Raw genomic sequence first — 21,244 nt, 5'->3', positions numbered from 1 at the left:
CCATCAATTCTTCCACTTTTTTTTCAAGATTTTTAGTTTCTTTGCACTGGGTACGTAATTCCTCCTTTAGCTCTGAGAAATTTGATGGACTGAAGCCTTCTTCTCTCATCTCGTCAAAGTCATTCTCCGTCCAGCTTTGATCCGTTGCTGGCGATGAGCTGCGCTCCTTTGCCGGGGGAGATGCGCTCTTATTTTTTGAATTTCCAGCTTTTCTGCCCTGCTTTTTCCCCATCTTTGTGGTTTTATCTGCCTCTGGTCTTTGATGATGGTGATGTACTGATGGGGTTTTGGTGTAGGTGTCCTTCCTGTTTGATAGTTTTCCTTCTAACAGTCAGGACCCTCAGCTGTAGGTCTGTTGGAGATTGCTTGAGGTCCACTCCAGACCCTGTTTGCCTGGGTATCAGCAGCAGAGGCTGCAGAAGATAGAATATTTCTGAACAGCGAGTGTACCTGTCTGATTCTTGCTTTGGAAGCTTCCTCTCAGGGGTGTACTCCTCCCTGTGAGGTGTGGGGTGTCAGACTGCCCCTAGTGGGGGATGTCTCCCAGTTAGGCTACTCAGGGGTCAGGGACCCACTTGAGCAGGGAGTCTGTCCCTTCTCAGATCTCAACCTCCGTGTTGGGAGATCCACTGCTCTCTTCAAAGCTGTCAGACAGAGTCGTTTGCGTCTGCAGAGGTGTCTGCTGCGTTTGTTTAGTTTACTGTGCCCTGTCCCCAGAGGTGGAGTCTACAGAGACAGGCAGGTTTCCTTGAGCTGCTGTGAGCTCCACCCAGTTCGAGCTTCCCAGCAGCTTTGTTTACCTACTTAAGCCTCAGCAATGGCGGGCGCCCCTCCCCCAGCCTCGCTGCTGCCTTGCCGGTAGATCACAGACTGCTGCGCTAGCAATGAGGGAGGCTCCGTGGGTGTGGGACCCTCCCGGCCAGGTGTGGGATATGATCTCCTGGTGTGCCTGTTTGCTTAAAGCGCAGTATTGGGGTGGGAGTTACCCGATTTTCCAGGTGTTGTGTGTCTCAGTTCCCCTGGCTAGGAAAAGGGACTCCCTTCCCCCTTGTGCTTCCCAGGTGAGGCAATGCCTCGCCCTGCTTCAGCTCTCGCTGGTCGGGCTGCAGCAGCTGACCGGCACCGATCGTCCGGCACTCCCCAGTGAGATGAACCCAGTACCTCAGTTGAAAATGCAGAAATCACCGGTCTTCTGTGTCGCTCGCGCTGGGAGTTGGAGACTGGAGCTGCTCCTATTCGGCCATCTTGCTCCGCCCCGCCAGTGGTTCTTTAACCAAAAATCCCAGAAATGTTCTCCCTGCAGAAACCACAGAAAGTAGGATCATTTACCACCCACTACGAATCATATTGACATAGTTTTTGTTTTTTAACTTTGAATTCTTACTCAAACTAAGCATGAGAATGGTTTGGGCTGTCATGGGAAAGATGCATGTTTTCATGGGGAAAATCTGTATGATTTTTATATCCCTCAAATTCAACAAAACTTTATATGGAGATGTTGGTGAACGTGAGCCTTTGGAAACCCATTTTCAGCTGCTTTGCAGTTCTGTTTCTCACTGCCCTGGAGAAAGAGGATAGCCTTTGTGGATGCACCAGCCAGGTGCGTTTCAAGGTGTGAACTCCTGGGAACAGCTCTCCAGTGTGATGTGTGACACCGCCAGCCACCCGGGCACTGTCGTGGGCCAAGCTGACTGCAGCATCAGGACCACGGGACTGGCTGTGAGCTTGCTGTGCATCTGCCACCCTGACTCACCCCATCTATGGATGTGGAGCGTGTGCAGCATTGCGATCTCCTCTTTCCCGCAAACAAAAATACATCCCTCTTTCCTCCCGTGTTTCCCTTCCCTCCGGAAGGAGGCTTTACATTCTCAAATGACTTTGAGGCTTTTCATGGGTGGAAAGCATCTCTAAGACATGCATCTGCCCCTGGTCCCCTGGCCCAGCTCTTTCCCCAAATCACAGCTTTCTGTCCTTGGAGGCTTCAAGGTCTCTACTTACATTTCGGTTGACAGGAAAAGGATTTTGGAAGACGTGCCTTTTTCCCTATAAATCCTGGGAGTTGTGACGCAATAGTTCCACGTCTGTAACACAGACAGCTGCTGAGGGAAGCTCAATCACCGAGCTGTGGAGCTTCGTATTTTAGTCAGTAACAAAATCCACCCATGTTGGGTCTTCCTGATTCCCAAGGGGGTCATGACTTGAATAAGCATTTAAAGACATTTTTCTTGGAAATTTCCCCCATAATTGAATGTAGGGGCCATGCCTCCTGTATTCATTTCCTAGGGCCACTGTGACACATTACCATAAACAAGGTGGCTTAAAACAACAGAAACGTATTCTGTTAGTGTTGAAGGCCAGAAGTCCAAAACCAAGGTGTTGGCAGGGCCATCCTCCTTCCAGGTGTTTGAAGAGAATCCCTCCTTGCCTTTCCGGCCTCTGCGGACTTGGGGATTCCTTGACATTTCTTGGGTTGCAGGTGCATCTGTCCAGTCTCTGCCTCTGTCTTCACATGGACTTCTCTGCATTCTTTACTTCTGTCACCTGTACCGACATTTGCCATTGGATTTAATCTGAGATGACCTTATCATGAGATCCTTAATTTAATTTTATCTGCAAAGACACTTTTTCCAAATAAGGCCACATTTACAAATTATGAGGATTGGGTGATGGACTTTTTTGGGGGGCACCATTCAGACCCCATGCCTCCTTTGCGTTTTATAATTCAAACGTACATAGCAAACTCTTCCTTTGAATGTTGTAGGTGAGTATCCTTGTGCTTCCTTCATCTGTAACTGCTCTGGAGGATAATTTAGTGTTTTTTCTTTAGTAACTACCTAAACTTTACATAGGTTTCTGATGCAACTGCTCCCACTGCCCAAACTCTCTCCTCCATTTTATAACAAGGCTTTTAATCTCCTGTCCTTATTTAATAGGCCTATTTCAAGACTTCCCCAAATTCGAAAGTAGCAGATGCGTGAATGCATGATACTGGTATTCAGTATATCATACTCTCCACTGATAGGTTCCAGCTGACCTCGAAAACATCAGGACAGGGAAACAAAACCATCTAGCTAGCATTTGAATTAGAACTAGAAATCTAGAGGTATATACACAGGTCAGTTTGAGTACTGAGCTCCAATTCCTTTTATAAGTATTAAATTAGTATTTACCGAAAATTACAAAAATAAGGCAGCCATTTGAAATGTTTATTCATGCTTGAAGAGGATCTGGGACTCACCTTCCTCCTCTGGGGACATGCTTTCACATTAGTCCTAATTGCATGGTACACATAGGAACTTCTTTCTTCAAAGAGTTTTCTTTCTTTATTACTTTCTCCATTGCTGCTGCAAGGGCAAACCCCAGACCCAGGTTGGGCCAACCGTATGCCCTCCAGCCAGAGTCTGTGAGACCTGGGAAGCACTCCCATCCACATTACCGGTGCCTTTACACCTTCCCATGACACCTTCTGTGCAGCATCTGCAGCAGGGGAGCACCCTGAACAGAGATGTGGGTTGTGAGGCTGTCTGGGCTCTACGTTTACCAAGCCACCAGATCAGTGTGTGGCTGATGGCACCACCAGCTCTACCTCCCTGAAGCAAGCCGGGAACACTGATCCTCCTCCTCCAGGTGGCTCTGGGAAACTCTAATTTGTCCTTGCAGTTAAGGGGAATTTTTAATGCGACAATCCCACTCCAAGGAATTTATCCTAAAGAAATACTTGGGACATGCACACAGATATATGTACAAAGTTATTCCTTTGCAATAATCTGCATGTCCATGATAGGAGATTGGTTATGCCAATTAGTGCTTATACGTACAAGGGACAACCCCACAGCCCTTAAGAGGATGAAAATGCATCTTTCAGGGCCCTCTTTCTTGGAGAGGCAGTGTTAGACGGTGGCTGAGAGTTCTGGCCACAGAATAAGACAGCCTGGACTGACCTGAGCTTTATCACTTGGTATCTGTGTGACCTTGGGTAAATTATCATGGGCTCTGGGCTCTGCTTTGCTCATCTTTCAAACAGATTGTTGTGAGTATTAAATGAGTTAAAGTGCCCAGGACCTGGAGTATGTGGGACACAGGAAAAAAATCAAAACAATTTTAGCCATTACCTATGACATATCCTTAAGTGAATAAAACATGTTATGAAACACTACGTAGACGATACTATTTTTGGGTCCATGTTATATACATGTCACATGTTTGTACCAATCTGTAAATGCATTTGTTAGAAGATCCTGGGTTTTGGATGATTTCAGGGACTTCAGTTAAACGTATTTAGTCAAATGCTTGGATTTTGCTGGCCCGCTTTGGATCCTTTTAGCTGTCTTGTTCACATTCATTGGTGGGTCGAACATTTATTGAGCATGGTTATGGCAGCAGAGAACAAGACAATCACTAAAGTCAGAGAGATGATGCTCCCTGGGAGGGAGCAGCTCTTCGATGGGCACTAATTAATCACTTACTTGCAAATATAGTAAGAGTGAGAGAGGGGCAGGACGGCAGCCCTGAGAGTGTAGGAAGTGCCTGACCTGACTTCTGGGGGCCCCTGGACGAAGTCATGTTGGCGCTGATTGCTAAAAGGTAAGCAGACATTCTCAGAGGGAGGGAAGTATTCCAGCAAAGGGGACAGCTGGTAGTAAGGCCTCGCGGCACTATGCAAGTTGATCATAGGAACTGGGTCATTCTTGTCATACCCAATTAAAACAGAGTCGAGAAGCCAAGGCGAAAAAGCATTTGGAACACATAACATTGCTCCAGAAACGGAATTCGTCGTGCGTCCGGCTGTGGAAACGACCTGTTCTAATGGGAGACCAGTTTTATCCAACAGTGGCTGAAACAACCTGCAGCAACTCCAAGACTAATTTTACCCAATGCCTCAGCTCAGCAGCTTCATCTCCCCCTCTCCCCAAAACTTTTCTAACGCCAATGACTTCCAAAACCACGGGTGACATTTCTCTTTTTTATAAAACCCCCAATCTTCTCTTTGTTCTTCAGACATACCAGAGACTACCTGGCCCGAGCTTATGCCCCAAGTTGCAGTTCTTTTATCCCAAATGAAACATTAAGGCAGAGATTCATCTCTACATTTTAATTTTGACTTCAACAGCACGAAATGTCCTGGAATTAACAAGAAGGGCACGAGCCTGGAGGAGAGTGATGAGACCAGGTGGCAGAAAGCCATATATAAAACAGACTGCTACATAGAGGGGTTTAAACAGTGGGAAGATGGGATCAAATGTGGTTTAACAATATTCTCCCAGCTGCTAGTGGACAATGGACCAGCTAGGGCTGGAGTGACCCAGGGACCCTGCTAGAAGGCCCTTTGGGTCACCCATGGGAGAGTTGAGGGTGGCTGATATGAGGGTGGGGGCTCTGGACATGGACAGAAATTGATTGCCTTGAAAGGCAATCTGATTTAAATTCAGAGAATCTCCCAGTGTAACCTCATTGAAAAGGAATGCAACTCACAACAAGACAGCACAGAAGGCCCTGGGAAAAGCCCAGAAGCTTGCGTGGAACCTTTAAACCGTGAATGTACCTTGCAAGATGCCTCACTCAGGGCCAGAAAATGGGCCAAGGGGTGTGTGCCCAGTGCCTGTCCCCCCGCCATGGCACATTAGGTTGGCTTCTGGCACACGCGGCTCAGGCCCTAAGGTCTAAGAGAAAGGTAGGCTGCCTTCTGACCTGTCCCTGTATTCCCTGTGGCACTGCCAGCAGGGAGGGCAGCCACGTTTGAAGGAGATGTCAAAACAGAGGGTACTTGGGAGGTTCTTCTCAAAGTCAGGCACTCCAAGCTGGTGCTCAGCCAGCATCCTGAGAGAGGTCTGGAGCTGCCTGTGTGACAGAGCTCTGGCTGGGAGGGACAGGCTGAGCCTGCCCAGTGCCTCCAATCATCTGTCAGCCTGGGGTGGACAGCAGCATGACGCAAAGGCTAAGGCAGGCCCACCCCCCCCAAAGAGAGTGGAGACTGTGTCTCCCCCTGTGATTGTGGGTTCGTCCACTCCATTGACTCACCTTCCGTATGCTAAGGCTGGGTTGTGAGGAGCACAGACATTCAGAATCATTACATAACCCTGACAGATTGGATCTTTATCAGTATTGATTTTGCCCTATCTCTAAAAGTGTTTTTTGCCTTAAAGTCAACTGTGTCTGGAGTAAGTTCTTTTGGCTTCATTTTGGTTAGTTTCCCCATAAAACACATAATAGTTACTTTCCCTTTAAATCTGTATTTATCCTGGTATTTGAGGTCTGCATGTCATGACTAGTATTTGGGAGACAACTGGGAGCATGGCCAGCACCAGTGGGGCTGTCCCCTGTGGGTAGCACTGGAGGCGGCAGGGGTAACTTGCAGGCCATCACCAGGATGAGCTGCTGGACAGAAGCAGGTGTAGCCAGAACCACCATCAGTGCGTTCGTAGCCTGGTCTCCTAGCCGGCAGTGGCCATGCCTCCTGGTGACGTGTGGGTACCGTCATGAGATCTAAACTGAACAAAAACCCAACCGAAGGCCAGAAAAGCCTTTTTTCTTTTAAAATGTGGAAAGGAAGTTGGAACAGATTTCAAATACTACTAAGACTCAATGTGAGGAGTGAAAATAAAATATTTACTCCATGATATATCAAAAGGAGTGTAATGCTATTATAATTTTAGGCATTCTTGTACTTACGCACAAGTATCTGCAAATAGTTCAGTGAAATCAATAAAAGGTCAGACACAGGCCAAATAGATTCAGTTAAGTCAGGACTCAATTACAAATAGGAGCAACCTGCCTCAGTAGAGTGTATGTAAACCCAAGAAAACACACTGGTGTGTCACTGGAAGAGGGACGTGGTATGGCCCTCAGAGGTGTCCAGATTACCCGGACGTTTAGGCCATGAGAAAACTCTGCTTACAGCCTCCCTCCACCCTATAAACACACACTCCTGATAGCGTGGGCAGCTCCAGGCCCACAAACAATAGGTCTGTGATGATGGCAATTACAGTGATCATGAGAGAGTCACTCTCCACCCTGGACAAAAGACTCACCATGCAGGCAGGGCATGCAGCATTATGGCTGACACAATGGTGTCAGGTGACCCCTGTGGTCACACATCTGGCCTATGAATAGAATGTGGGCAACGAGTGTTGGAGAGACAAAGGTAACAGCCACTCCAAATAATTAGCTAGTGCTTCATGGTTAATGATGAAGATGGTATTTCAAATCTGTGGGTGTTATGGACTCAACATCTGTGCTTCCTCAAAACCTGCCTAAGGTGACCCTAACCTTCAAGGACACTGCATTTGTGGACAGGACCTTGAAGGAGGTACTTAAGCTCAATGATGCCATGAGGCAGGGCCCTAACTCTATAGGACTGCTGTCCTTACAAGAGGAAGAGACACCAGCGCTTTCTCACTTTTTCCAGGAGGACAGTGGATAGGCCATGTGAGGACGCAATGAGAAGGCGGCTGTCTGCCACCCAGGAAGCAGAGGCCTTACCAGATACAAGCCCATCGGCACTTTGGTCTTGCATTTTCAGCATCCAAACTGTAAGAAGATAAGTGTCTGTTATTTAAGTCATCCAGACTGTGGTATTTCATTATTGCACCCTGAGCAGACTAACAGAATGGGTTAGGAGTAAATTGGTCAAGACTCATAGTATAAAGAAGTGCCATTAGAAGAAACTAAAGTTAGACGCTCAACTCACACTAAGTTCAATCAATCAGCATGAGGGAGAGGAATCAAACAATTCAATTTCTTTTTTTTTCTTTTTCTTTTTTTTTTTTTTGAGACAAAGTCTCACTCTGTCACCCAGGCTGGAGTGCAGTGGTGCGATCTTGGCTCACTGCAACCTCCGCCTCCCAGGTTCCAGTAATTCCGCCTCCCAGGTTCCAGTGATTCCGCCTCCCAGGTTCCAGTGATTCTCCTGCCTCAGCCTCCAGAGTAGCTGAGACTACAGGTACATGCCACTACGCCTGGCTACTTTTTTTTTTTTTTTGTATTTTCAGTAGAGATGGGGTTTCACTGTGTTAGCCAGGGTGGTCTCAATCTCCTGACCTCGTGATCCACCTGTCTTGGCCTCCCAAAGTGCTGGGATTACAGGCATGAACCACCGCACCAAGCCAAGCAATTCAATTTCGACAACATATGTTTTAACAGCTTAAGCCAGGGGTTCCAACCCTGGGCTGTGGACTGGTACTGAAATGTGTGCCTGTTCAGAACCAGGCCACACAGCAGGAGGTGAACAGCAGGCAAATGAGCATTACCACCTGAAGTCCGCCTCCTGTCAGATCAGCCACAGCACTGGATTTTCGTAGGAGCACAAACACTATTGTGAACTGCGCATGCAAGGGATCTACATTGCATGCGCCTTATGAGAATCTAACTCATCCTTGATGATCTGAGTGCAAGTTTCATCCTGAAACCATCCCCTACCCCACCCTGGGTCTGTGGAAAATTGTCTTCCACGAAACTGGTCCCTGGTACCAAACAGGTTGGGGACTGCTGGTTTAAGGGACAGAAAGACCTGATGCCATGCTATGATTCCAAGAATGTTTTATTGCTATGACAGCTCATCAATATACAAACATATTTCTTTCAAACAACAGAATAATAAATAACTTGATTTCCAGTGCTGGCAGTTACCCAGGACACAATCATAGGCATCCTTGAGGCAATTTTCTGGTTAGTAGTTGTGCACTGTAACTGCAGTATGTAATACTTTTTGAAGTGAGTACTGCTATAAAATTAACCTCTGGTCATAGGCTGAGTCCAAAAGGACCACAAAAGGGAAAATTAGTCTCAGCCAATCATAAAACTTCAACCAAGTTAAATCCCTGAGTAACTGTGTAGAAGTGAGTAACATAACCAAATCCAGACTGTTAAAAAGCTGAAGATGGTTCTGGTGTAGGCAAACAATAGCTTATTGCCTCCCACCAATTCATGACAGAGTAATTTTGTAAACCATCGCAGCTGTAGAGAATATGTTGTTTACCAAGTGTCAACATATCCAAAGCACTTTACTTACTTTGTTCCTCACAATGACCCTTTGAGGAAGTTTCTATTGTTAACGGTTTTGTGAGTATGAAGAAACAAGCCCTGAGAGGTTAAGGCCCACAGTCACACAGGTAACGTGTGGATCGCAGAGCTACCTGCTGGCCCCATCACTGGCAAGGCACAGTGCAGCCGTCCACCACTAGAAATGCAAATGCCGAGGTCCCTCAGCCACACAGCACTGGGTGCACACACTCATACTTATGTGGCTGTCTCATTAAATATACCAGGGTTAGGAACAAAGGGGAAAGTCTGTTCGGGGCTGCTTTTCACTGAGTAGAATAAAATGAGTACTGTTTAAAAATTCAGAGCTGTTTAAAAATTCAGGCCTAAGCTGTTAACAATTATGTGTCTGATGTATGCATTTCTATGTGACTAATGTTTCTGTTACACTCACTGGCTGGCACTGTGTTAGCAGCAAACTTCAGAAAAATATTGTCTTAAGAGAAAATTTGGTAACATTGGTCACAATAATCTACATACACTAGGAGAGTAGGAAAAATGTACCTAGTTTAATACTTTAGGGTTAATATATTTAACAAGCTATAACGTGGCTAGAGTGACATTTAATGGAAGTCACAATATTTATCACACTAAATGTATATATTCCCTACCCACAATTATGCCTGGTCCTATCAGGGAAAATTCTGTTAACACGGAACACTCATATGCATCAGCTACTTCCTTGAGGGCGGCTGCTCTGTGCACAGCAGGCCGTTAACAGCAACCTGGGCTCTACCCACTGGGTGCCAGTAGCTCCTCCCAGCCTCTAGTAACAACCGAAAATGTCTCCACTCATAGCCAAATATCCCCTGCCAGGATATGTCATCTCTCATATTTAACTACTGGTATATCGTCAAATATATTAAACATTTTTAATGCTTTAACATTTCTATTAGAAAATTTACATCTATATTACACATTGATAGTTTTCCTTCATTTTAAATTCTCTGACATATAATGTTGGAAGTTTTGTTTGAAAGCTATGACACATTAAAAATCTTCATGAAGATTCACTTTATTCTCAGCATTCAGTGAGATGTCCCTGTGACAAGATGTTCCAAATATGTTCCAAATTGTCTCTCCCCACATTTCACTGATTTTTCCATAAACTGACTTGGGATCAAAGGTGACAACATAGGTGTGAATTTTCTGATATAGAAAAACTAGTACTTCTCTCAGAAAGCTCACAAATCAGCTACAGTGGGTTGTTTGTGTGGTAATGCAAACAGACCACATATACAATGGCTCAACAAAGCAGGAATTTCTTACTCAAATAAAGCACAGATGGAGGGTTATAGCATAGAGGTGGGAAGACTTCTGATCTCTTCAGTGAATTCTTTCTGTCCTAAATCATGGTGGACTTCTCTCGTGCGTGGCTCCCAAGGCCACCTAGGGGGTTGTCATCTGCACTTCAGTCCAAGGTGCCATGAGAAATCAGGGATGACCTTTTTCGTTGCCAGGCCTGGAAGTAATGTTCACCACTTGTGTCCATATTCTCCTGGGCAGAGCTGTTACATGAAGCCATCCATAATGATGGGAAGCTGAGAAATGCAGGCTAATTGTGTGTTGGAGAAAAGAGGATGTTTTTGTGGAAACACATAACTGGTCTCTGCCACACAGAATTTCTCCCTTCTATGAGCTATCTGAAGCTTTTGGAGGTATGATTTGTGGCAAAATGATTTTCCACACTCAACACACTGATAATGTATTTTTCCACTGTGCTGTGATGTACTGTGAGGATTGACTTCTGGTAGAGTTTTCCTATACCTTTTACACTCAAATGGTGTCTCACCTGTGTGAGGTCTCTGATGCAGAGTCAGGACTGACTTCTGGCAGAGGGTCTTCCCCACATCCACTACATTCCTAGGGGTTCCCCACTGTGTGAGTTCTCTGATGTATAGTGAGGACTGACTTCAGGTGGGAGATTTTCCACATCCACTACATTCCTAGGGGTTCCCCACTGTGTGAGTTCTCTGATGTATAGTGAGGACTGACTTCAGGTGGGAGATTTTCCACATCCACTACATTCCTAGGGGTTCCCCACTGTGTGAGTTCTCTGATGTATAGTGAGGACTGACTTCAGGTGGGAGATTTTCCACATCCACTACATTCCTAGGGGTTCCCCACTGTGTGAGTTCTCTGATGTATAGTGAGGACTGACTTCAGATGGAATGTTTTTCCACATCCACTACATTCCTAGGGGTTCCCCACTGTGTGAGTTCTCTGATGTATAGTGAGGACTGACTTCAGGTGGGAGGTCTTCCCACATGCATTGCATTCAAAGTGCTTTTCCCCATGTGAGTTCGCTGATCTCTAGTGAGGACTGACTTTAGGCAAAATGACTTTCCACACTCATTACATTCATAGGGTTTTTATCCTGTGTGAGTTCTCTGACGTATAGTGAGTTCTGACTTTTTGTAGAATGTTTTCCTACATTCACAGGGTTTTCCCCCCTGGGTGAGCTCTCTGATGTACAGTGGGGGCTGACTTCTAGGATAAAGTTTTCTTACATTCTTTATATTCGTGTGGTTTCCCTCCAGAGTGAATTTTCTGATGTACTGTGGGGACTGGCCTCTGTGAGAAAGTTTTTCTACATTCTTTACATTCATAGGGTTTCTCACCTGTGTGAGTTTTTTGATGAATCATTAGGTTTGACTTATGGAAAAAGTTTTTCCACACTCATTGCATTCATAGGGCCCCCCCCCCGCCCCATGTGTTCTCTGATATACAGTAAGAACTGACTTCCAGTGAAATAAGTTCCCACATTCTTTACACGCATAGGGGTTTTCTCCTGTGTGAGTTCTCTGATGTTCAGTGTGAACTGACTTCCAGTGAAGTAAGTTCCCACATTCTTTACATGCGTAGGGGTTTTCTCCTGTGTGAGTTCTCTGATGTTCAGTGTGAACTGACTTCCAGTGAAGTAAGTTCCCACATTCTTTACATGCGTAGGGGTTTTCTCCTGTGTGAGTTCTCTGATGTTCAGTGTGAACTGACTTCCAGTGAAGTAAGTTCCCACATTCTTTACATGCGTAGGGGTTTTCTCCTGTGTGAGTTCTCTGATGTACAGTGAGGACTGAATTGCAGTGAAACAGTTTCCCACATTCCTTCTATCCACAGGGTTTTTCTGCTGTGTGAGTCCTCTGATATGTAGTAGTGAGTTTTGACTTTGGGTAGAAAGTTTTCCTACATTCTTTACATTCATATGGTTTCTCACCTATGTAAGTACCCTGATATATCCTGAGGTTTGACTTCTTGCTAACGGTTTTCCCACACTAATTACATTCACAGGGGTTTTCCCCTGTGAGAGTTCTCTGATGTACGTTGACGGCTGACTTCTCACAGAAGGTTTTACCACATTTGTTACATTCACAGGGTTTCTCTCTTGTGTGAATTCTGTGATGGATCATAGGGTGTGACTTCTGGCAAAGGGATTTCCCACATTAATTACATCCATAGAGCTTTTCCCCTGTGTGAATTCTCTCATGGATTTCAAGGCCTGACTTATGGCCGAAGGATTTCTCACACTGGCTGCATGCACATTTTTTCCACCTCTATGTGTCCTCTGATGTACTATAAGATGTGATTTTCTAACTAGGATTTTCTCACATTCATAGAATTTTTGTCCTGTGTTTGCTGATGTTTAGGGAGGTTAGATATTTTACAGCCAGTTTTGCTCCCAACCTGAATTTTCTGTTGGACAACAAGAGCTGACTTATCACAGGCTTTCCCAAATTCACTATCCTTACAGAAGGTCTCTCCAATATAAACCCTCTTATGATTACTCCCTCTATGTTGAAGGTCTTCCCGCGTCCACCATATTCAAAACACTGCAGCCTAGTTTGAAACTTGTGGTGCTCATCAAGATACTCATGATGTCTGTGAGACTTCTCAGTTATATTACAGGCATCGTTTCTCTCCAGCCTGCATCTCATCAGGCTCACTAGGGAGAAGCATGTTTTTAGATAAATCAAACTCCTAATGCCTCCTTCCTAAATAGTTTCCATTATTTATAATCAAATTTAAAATATCCTTTGAGTTCAAATTAAATGTTTTTTCTAATTCAACTCTCTCCTTTGTTGATATAATGCTGTTGCTGATGACGATGTGCCAAAGCATCCACCGTGACTTTCTTGGCTCCTCTCAATTAGGTCATTAACTATCTGAACATCTGAAATGAGAAAAAAAAAAAAAAAAAAAAAAAAAAACATATCCATGAACCACACATTAACCATTTCTTATGGGATTCTCATGTAAGGAAAAAGAAGTTATTTCCTATCCCACTGGTTTTGGTAGTGGTTTTATAAGCATATGGTTTTCCTTACTACTGACTTAATGTAATGAATCACAGGAATATATTTTCCAATGTTACACTGCATTTTCCTTTTCTTTTTAACTCATGAAGAAATATTTGCTAATTATGCTCCCCTCCTGCCTAGCGGTAGTTGTCACCTAAGTGCTTTTCATCTGCCATTTGTTTTCTCACTTCTTTTTATTTTATTCTGAAAACAACAGTGGGTGTCTCATGCTAGCATATCTCATTCTTCTGCTTTGATGATGGCAACATTTCCCTGGATCAGCAGGTACAGGGGAAGGTCATTTGTCTGTATCCTATGACTTAGGGACAGGATTTTCCATCTACGTTTTAGTTTTCACTCTTTCCTGGGAATGGCTGTAGGCATTTGGGGGTTTTTCAAATATAAATCACTTATTCCCTATGCTAAAGACACATCCCTGCAACTAAGTAATGTAACTACCTTCATCTGCTTCTCAGAACCATAACAGGTACAGAAAGCTCCAGTCTACTACCCTGGGCACCCCTTTCTTACTACTATACAGGTTTTGGTTCTGCAGCCTAGGCTGTGTCCATATTAAAAAATGTACTTCTGGCTCCTTGTGATACAAATTTCCCTGACATTCTTTCTCCATTCCTAGTCCACACACCACTGCTTGATAATGCACTGCTTCTGAAGGCTTTTATTTTGTGTGCTGAAATTTGAGTTCTTAGTTTCACAGAAAATGTGTCTCCCATACATTTCATACTCTTTTTGTTGTATCAGAATGATTTCTAGTAATACAACAGGAAAATGCTAACTTCAAACCCTACTCCCAAACAGAAATCTGAGCTCTTCAACATGAAAGCCTTGATTCCCTTGTCCTTGGCACCCGGAATCTCCTGATTCTCCACCCAAGTCAAGGACCACTCCTTTGTGTGCCTCTATGCTGGGTCCTCCTCAGTTTCATGACTTCCGATGGTGTAGTACACAAGGTTCACTCCTAGACGTCTCATTTTCCTATCAACTCCCTCAATGGCTTTCTTTATAAGTATTATGTTAAATACCAGCCTTAAGCTACTCATTTCCAAATTTCTGTCTCTAATAGTAATGTCCACTCTTGAAACTATATGTTATATTCACCTATTATATGTCAAAATTGAAAATGAGTTAACTCAAACTGTATCTATGCTCAAGGAAACACTTAATAATCACTCTGAAACTGCCTTCTCTGATGATTCTTCCTAAATTATCACATCCTATTACTCTTGCTCTGTCTTTCTCACTCTTGTTAAGTATTTCTCATGCTTCTTAAACTACCCAATTATATCATTGCTTCTTTCTCATCAGAACAGAAACTCCGTGGAAAAGGAGCATTATTTTAATCACAGTTATAACTACAAAATTGCCAATATTTAAAACCTGCTGAATTAAGATGTGTTGAAAGAATAAACTGATGTATGAATACATGTCTGAAAAAAGACTCATCCCTGCAAATAGAGGAAAGGAGGGCAACTGAGAATATTAAGAAAATAAAAAGCAAAGGAAATGTCTAAGAATAGGGAGGCAGAAATTAGGTTTTGAACAAAGAGACTATTCAGCAAAACAAAAGGCTGGGTTCTATGTATGAGAGGTATTCTTAGGGGTCTATGTAATGCATGTGTTTGGTGCATGCAGACTAACTGTTCTCAGGTCTAGGACCTGGGTAGAAATTGGTGAAAACAAATTGGCATCTGCTGGGCTTTACTGCTCCAGGTGTCCCTGTCCAGCACGTGCTGACTGACCTGCAAGGCTCTGATCTGGGACTTCTTCTCCCCTCTGTGGCTCTGTTCCTTGCTCCAACTTGAAGATCACTTCAGGTTTGGTAATGCAATGCCCTTTTAATTGGAAATAATGTAAGACTTTGTCAAAATGCTAAGTCAGGTCCTTTGAAGAATGACAACAGCTTGGCTTCAGCAGCTGTGCAATGAAGGAGCCAATTTTAACCTTTCATTGGACAGGGGTGACACTCACATTTTTCATGGACTGGAATCTTATATCTAAATAGTAGTAAACTTATACAGGTTCCTATATTTATCTAGAAGGAATAAAGTATTGCTCCTTGGAGGTACTGGCAAGTTTCACTCACTCGATGATATGAGGATGCTATAGGTCTCCAGCATCATGTCTCTGTACAGGGTCCTCTGAGCATTGTCCAGATGCTGCCACTCCTCCTAGGTAAAGTCCACAGCCATATCCTGAAAGGACACCAACCCCTACAACGGCACATTTCTTGAGTCATTGGCCCTGGGTCACACAGGTATCTGGGAATTCGCCCTTCTCTCTGTGTGTATCTTACATGCAGTTATGCTCACTGACAGCCCCCACCAGACACCCACTGCCAGCTACCAGTGAGCTGCCATGCACACCAACCCAGCTGTGCTTTTAGAGGACCCATCATAGCTGCTGCCTTACTGCACCAGTGGGTGAGACAAGCCAGCCTGCTGAGACTCCCTAAACCAAAGAAACAGAAGTACTAGTAAAATGTTTGAAACTGCTATGTTTCAGGGGTGGTTTTAAAAGCAGATTAGATAACAGGAACAGAATTTGGCAGCTGGAATGGGGTGCTGTGTTAATAAGAAGCTACGACATGCAGCACTGGACCTAAGACTGAGCAGAAGTTGGGCCTCAAGAAGACTGTTCATGGAAGTTGGAAGGGTGTCAAGACTCTTGGTGAGGGTTGAAGTACAGTGAGAAAAATCACACTGGAAACTGAAGAAAAAGGCATGTGGGTTACAAACTGGAGGACTGTGGGCAGCATGGCTGCCTGCCGTGACGTAAAAAATTAAAAGGGAATCTCACCATGTTGGGGTCGGCCTAAGGAGATGAATGGAAAGAATGTGGAAGGAGCTACCTGGTCTCCTCCCTCTGCCTTTGAGAAAATATAAGAGGATAGAGATGATCTAAAAAAGGAAATTCAATCGTCAAACAGAACTTAGGGGAAATGAGCCAGGACTTGTGGGGTTTGAAATAATAATGTTTCTCATCCTCGATTTTTCCCACCAAAACATTTTAAGGTAAGAAATGACTTTATGGCAAAGATAAAACCCAGTGTTTTTGTAAAAAGGTGAAAAGTCAAAAATATTTTCAGCATTTTAAGGACCTTAGGGTATGACAAGAGTGTACCTGGTAACAACAGGGCTTCTGAGGCTGTATTCCCACAGTGGCCTCAGAGAGAGGGGGAGACTAGAGACGGAAACTCCTGTCTTGGAGTGAGTGTGTGTGTGTGTGTGTGTGTGGTCGGGGAGGGTTATTTTGGTCTAATGGATTTTGGTCCACAGGAAGCTTGTCTTTTTCAAAGACGTGTACACAGAATAATTTTTTGTACCCAAAGTCCAGAGTTAGAAGAAAATGAAAAGGGGGTCACTGGATTTCCAAATTACAGTAAACAAAAAATAGGTGGAGAAAATTGGTCAACTGCAAACCCAGGAATTAAGGAAAAAGAACATGGAGAATGGTGAGAGCCCAGAGGGCAGAGTGAACAGGCACGAAGCATGTTAGGACTGGGTCCTAATCAATGAACTGGAGCAGGTGGAAGGGAAGCGCCCACCATGTTCTTGCTCTGTGCTGGCTGTTTGTGGGGTGGCAGAAGACGGGCCACCAGTACCTAATGTGGATAAGCTTTCAGCCAGTTCCATAGTAGGAAAAGATTTCTGGGGCTCTTCAGAGGGGCACACAAGGGGCATAGTATATTTTGCATGTGGAAGAAATGTAAATAACTTGTAGCCAGAAGGCAAAGTAGTTTATTAAAGACTGTTGCAAATCTTACTATTCCTCTTATGGTAACTGAAATCAAATTGCCCGGCACTTGAACTGGACTGCCCTTTGTGATGAGCCTAGGAGAATGCGTTGGTAGAGATGTTTTGGGAATTCTGAGGGGAGATCATGAAAAGCCTCTCAGCCTCTGCCTGGGCCTCTTGCATACCTGCTCTGGGAGATGCCAGATAAACCTAGCTACCCTGAGATTGCTGGACTGGGAGGAGGTCCAGTCTGGCCACAAGGAGAGGCCTGGGTGCCTCCTCAATGTCCGCAGACATAGCTGTCCTTCCAGCTGAGATCAGAGACCACATGAAGCAGACTACACTGCCCTGGCGCAGACCAGAGACTTCAGGAAGCAGCCAACCCACACGGCCTTGTTCAGATCCTGACCCACAACATTCTCATATGTAATAAGAGAAATTTCGTGTTGAGCCAGTGTTTTGTAGTACTTTGTTACACAGCAGATAACTGGAACACTGAAAAAATTATTTGAGACCATAGGCAGCACTTTGGTTTGAAACATAGGGTGCATTGGTTTGAAAAATAGGGTGTGTGAATATGAGCTTCAACAGAAATGAATAAAGCACATTTCACTTTTTATATTAGAACTCTAGAGTGTAATCATGAATTTAAAATGTTCAGTATTAGATTGAGTATAATCTTTAAAAAAGAAAACATGACAGGTATTTTCAACTACAAACCTACAACTGTATATTAAGAAAACTAGATAGAATCACTGAGATAAATTTATATAAGGAAAAGGTATAAATTATGAAAATCTGGGGTGCATTTTATTCTTTGCATATCTTTGTGCGGACCCTTGTCCAAATGCATCCCAGTAACTCCTGAATGGTTTTCCCAGTGTAATCTGAAGGATGTCACATGTGCTGGGTAAAAGCAAGGTTCACCAGGGACTGAACCTCATCACCCAGAAAACACACCCTTAAGGTTTTGCCAAGAATCACATTTCAGATGTAACAAACTTACTGATGGTTGTGAGCACCAAATCACAAACCAGCTCTTCCCCCTAAACTGGCACTGTAAACAGACATTAGAATAAAATACAAAGAACAAATAAACATAAGTAGCAGGAGTTGACACTAGATGAGGTAAGACCTAAGAGAGAGGATTCCAGGAGGAATAGGGATTTGGGTCACTGGCTGTAAGGTCATAATACCACAGATAAGGGAATAATGGAGGTGGTTTTCATATTGGATTTGTTGGTCTTGAGGTGTCTTCTGGATAGCTACAAAGAAGCATTTAATAGGGAGTTGACCGTGTGCTCTAAAGGCTGGGGAAGACATCAAAGCTGGAGAGAAACAGGACTGCCAAATCACAGAGGGCTGAGTCAGACAGGAGAACTGTAGAATGGGATGGGTGGGAAATCAGATAGTACACTTGTATGAGGTACATTAAGGAGAAGAAAGTAGAAGAATTCAGGGAAAAAGAGAAGAAACGATCAGTGAGCCCATGATAGAAACGAACACAGAAGAATTTCCAGCAGATCATGAACAGTGGTTTCAAATATGGCAAAAGTTTCAAGTTAGGCAAAGACTAGATAATAGTCATTGCATTTTACTATAATTTAGGTTATTGGTGAGTTTTAGAAAAAATGAATTAAGACTACATTGTGCTGGGAATATGTGCCAGAAACAAAGAACTTTGACCAGTCTGCTGCATACTTCGTATATATAGAAGAACTGAGAGAAAGGTATGGATAATTATTTAAGGATCTGTGCTTGACTCAGTTCCCCAGATGTTCCAGGTTTTACTTATGAATGAAGTTTGACCTTCCAAACCTGTCTAGGACAACATATTTTAGTAACTCCAGAAATACCTTATTCTGGAAGTTGTGTTTTAGTGCCAGGGAACCATTTCCACTGCAGAATGTGAAAAGCGTTTACCTTCCAGGTTGGTAGTGAGAAAGTTTCCACAACATCATCTACGTGACTAATGAAGTCAGTATTTCAGACTTTGGTGCCAGCAAGTCTTCATGTCTCATGAGAATGTAGCATGGTCTCTTCTTAGGTTCCATTCCAATCATGCAACAAACGTGACTGCCTTTTTACCATGGCATCATAAAAATCAGAGACAGATTTGTACTCAATTTAGACAAAAACTCTAAGGTCTTCACAATCTGCCCATGTTTATAGGTTATTTTTATCTTATTTATTATGTCCATTTCCCTTAAGTTTTGCTTTACATTTTTCTACTTTTCCACTGAAATTCATAACACAATGTAAAAGAAAGTGAGGGATAAATAAAAAAAACCTCCACTCACTGGGTGTTTAATTTTTCGTTGCTCTTGAAAACACATAGTAGACATGTTGGGAACAGGTCCCCCAAAATCTGGCCATAAACTGATCCCAAAACTGTCCATAAACAAAATCTCTGCAGCACTGTGACATGTTCATGATGGCCATGACACCCATGCTGGAAGGTTGTGGGTTTACTGGAATGAGGGCAAGGAACACCTGGCCTACTTAGGGTGGAAAGCCGCTTGAAGGTGTTCTTTTTTTTTTTTATGGGAAAATGATTTATTTTCATTAAAATGAGATATGAGATATGATACGTTCTAAATAACAAAATACAATTTCAGTAGTAAAATGTAAATCCTACACACGCACACTCCACTGTGGTTCTTTCGGTAAAGTCTTTGATAGTTGGTGTTCAGTTTTCAAAAATAAGATTATTTTTTTCATTAATATTTGGTATAAAATATCTGTTTCCTTTCAAAGGAGAGGGCATTCATCATTTCTGCTCGTTATTTCTGCCATATAAGCAGATCCTAATAACCTATTTTTCTCCTCCCGTGAAAATCTGTCTCTCAATGTATTCACCTGCTCTTTCTGATCCATGGTCAGGTAGTACAGCAATCCTTTCTAATAACCCAAAGTGTTTAAACCACAAACAATAGCATGAGTGATCTGTGCCCTAAGAACATGCTCTTGCTGCAGATAACTAGCCAAACCCATCCCTTTATTTCAGCCCATCCCTTTGTTTCCTTTAACGAATACTTTTAGTTAATCTATAATCTATAGAAACAAAGCTTATCACTGGCGTGCTGTCAATAAATATGTGGGTAAATCTGTGTTCGAGGCTCTCAGCTCTGAAGGCTGTGAGACCCCTGATTTCCAACACCACACCTCTGTATCTCTCTGTGTGTGTCTTTAATTCCTCTAGCGCTGCTACGCTAGGGTCTTCCCAACTGAGCTGGTCTCAGCAAGTGGTGCCCATATGTGGGGGCTCGAATCCAGGTTGAAGGAGTGCCAGAGTGACAGTTGGAGAATGTGGAACTAAGCTGGAGGACACCTGAGTACTCTTAAGCAATCCCCATGGTGAGAAAGAAGGGGAGCTCGGAAGCATCAGGGTAACAATGGGACAATTGTGGGTTCTGGTTCATTCCACCTTGGAACCTTTTCACACTAATGATGAGGAGGAAGGAGACTATAATGAAGTAACAGAAGAGGTTACAGAGCAGGTTTGTTTGCAGCTAAAGCTAAAGTGGCAAAGGAGGCAGAGGTTCATCCCTACCCTTCTGCACCCCCTCATTATTATTTTGAAGACCGAGTGGCCTGACCCTCCAGATCTTTCTTTTCTGGAGGACACTGGGTGAAAAGTAGTTGCCCCAGTGACTGTTAGAGCAGCGCCTTGAGTGACCACTCTCAGTTCTATTCAGGCAGGAATTCAGCAAGCTAGATGAGAGGGTAAATTAGAGGCTTGGCAGTTCCCTGTTAGAATACAACCCCCAGATCAACAGGGAAATATTATAGCTACATCTGAGCCTTTTCCTTTTAAATTACTCAAAGAATTTAAGCTATTAATCAGTATGGACGAGGTTCTCCTTTTGTAATGGGACTGTTAAAGAATGTTGCTGTTTCCAGTCAGATGATTTCTACTGACTGGGATGCTCTTCCTTGAGCTTGTCTAACTCCTGCACAGTACTTAAAATTTAAAATTTAAAATTTGGTGGGCAGATGAAGCTTCCATTCAGGCTGCTCACAATGCCTAGGCCCAACCTCAAATTAATATAACTGCAGACCAACTTTTGGGGGTTGGCGGCTGGGCTGGTTTAGATGTACAAGTGGTCATGCAGGATGATGCCTAGAACAGCGTTGAAGAGTGTGTATTAGAGCTTG

At 43.7% G+C, this 21,244-nt stretch overlaps 1 long non-coding RNA gene across 1 annotated transcript; it reads right to left on the bottom strand.

Moving 5' to 3' along the window:
* Window positions 1-11,978: 11,978 nt before the first annotated feature.
* Window positions 11,979-20,539, bottom strand: LOC105470780 (uncharacterized). The gene is made up of 4 exons (XR_980747.2): window positions 20,252-20,539; window positions 19,010-19,166; window positions 15,436-15,544; window positions 11,979-13,204 (listed from the first exon to the last, which is right to left on the bottom strand). It is a non-coding gene; the product is annotated as an uncharacterized lncRNA (long non-coding RNA).
* Window positions 20,540-21,244: the final 705 nt, after the last annotated feature.

The sequence above is a fragment of the Macaca nemestrina genome, chromosome 9 (genome assembly GCF_043159975.1).
Source record: "Macaca nemestrina isolate mMacNem1 chromosome 9, mMacNem.hap1, whole genome shotgun sequence".
In the NCBI taxonomy this organism is placed as follows: Eukaryota; Metazoa; Chordata; class Mammalia; order Primates; family Cercopithecidae; genus Macaca; species Macaca nemestrina.
Note: the sequence above shows the minus strand (reverse complement) of the source record. Positions and strands in the feature narration are given on the sequence as shown.